The sequence below is a fragment of the Bombus impatiens genome, unplaced genomic scaffold (genome assembly GCF_000188095.3).
Source record: "Bombus impatiens unplaced genomic scaffold, BIMP_2.2 scf_0814, whole genome shotgun sequence".
In the NCBI taxonomy this organism is placed as follows: Eukaryota; Metazoa; Arthropoda; class Insecta; order Hymenoptera; family Apidae; genus Bombus; species Bombus impatiens.
The window spans coordinates 198,412-199,616 of record NT_177233.1 but is presented as its reverse complement, the minus strand read 5'-3'; the positions used below and the strand labels follow the sequence as shown (position 1 = coordinate 199,616).

The following is a 1,205-nucleotide window of genomic DNA, read 5'->3' as shown; positions in this document are numbered from 1 at the left end:
GAGCCGCTTCTACGTGTACGTGCACGAGCAACAGCCCGAAGGCGGTCGAGGGACCATTTGCTGCGGCATCCACTTGCGCGGTTATGAATGGAGAAACTTCTGGTCTCGTGGGCTCGCGTAAACGTTAACACGCCGTCCGTACACGCGAGGGTCGGCCCGCCACGAAGAAAGGGCTCCGGTTTATATTCTCTGCGAGGCTCGTGCAACTGCGAGATCCGCCAGGCCAAAGGAACGGAAACTGAAGAAGGATACAACGAACAGAGGGAAGGTGAATGCGAGCGGCGAGGACCGCAAGATCAGCGACCATCCGCAGCGCGCTGCTGTTGTACGCCAAGCATAGCTCGGCTTCTCGCTCGCTCTCGCGTCTTCTCTTCGTCTTACCTTCTGCCCATTCCGCAAGCGTTTATCCGACGTGTACATAAATATCCGGTCGACTACTCTGTGTACACGAAGAAGAGCGAACGAACGGCGATCCCGGCCGTCTTCCCTCGTGGCAGGGCCTCGTGTACGTGCATAAGTACGTGGCCCAAGTAGGAGATGAAGCAACCGTGCACCGTGTTCCTCCATAAATATACTTTGCTTACATTCGTAGGTTCTTGCGGATGAGAGAGCCGGGCTGGCGAGAGTGGCCGGTAGCTGCGAGAGTACACGCCGCCACACGCCGCCAAGCAGCGGCGAAGAGGGGAAAGAGGCAGACAGATGAGGAACGTGTACACGTACATGAAAACCACCAACACGCAGAACAATGGAGTAAGCAACAGGTACGTGTATGTACCTACACACGTATATAGACAGGCTGGCGCATTTTCCACGTGGGCCTGTGCGCTCGTACATATTCGTACATAAGCTGGGCTCACCCTACGCTAGGTAGCTCGATGCGCCTTCTCTTTCTCTCCTTCTCTGCGTCTTATGCCTGCTGTTCCGCTTCCTCCCATCCTTCCACACCCTTCTCACACAATCTTTTCACCCTTTTTATCGCTCGACCCTGTTCCCTACGCGCGCTGTCTCGTTCTATCCGTCTCTCCACGTCGGTCTATCTTCCTGTGTGTGGCTCAAGGCCGTTCTTCTTCGCTCCACGTGGATGAATCGCAAATGGCGGCTTGTCGCCAGTGGACGCGTGTCAAATCGAACGGAAGCGACCAGACCAACGCCAAAGGTTCTTCCGCGTTCCTGCCGCGGCTCGCGAGACCCGCTAGGTGCCAGGC

The 1,205-nt window shown here is 56.6% G+C and overlaps 1 protein-coding gene and 1 long non-coding RNA gene across 4 annotated transcripts in view; one reads left to right on the top strand and one right to left on the bottom strand.

Moving 5' to 3' along the window:
• Positions 1–1,205, bottom strand: part of LOC112213588 — a 298,689-nt gene that overhangs the window by 211,262 nt on the left and 86,222 nt on the right. The gene's annotated exons all lie outside the window — the stretch shown is intronic.
• LOC112213586 overlaps positions 7–1,205 on the top strand; it is a 4,444-nt gene continuing 3,245 nt past the window's right edge. The window contains exons 1-2 of the long non-coding RNA XR_002947479.2: positions 7–517; positions 593–761. This is a non-coding gene — a long non-coding RNA (uncharacterized LOC112213586). The remainder of the gene's footprint in view (positions 518–592; positions 762–1,205) is intronic.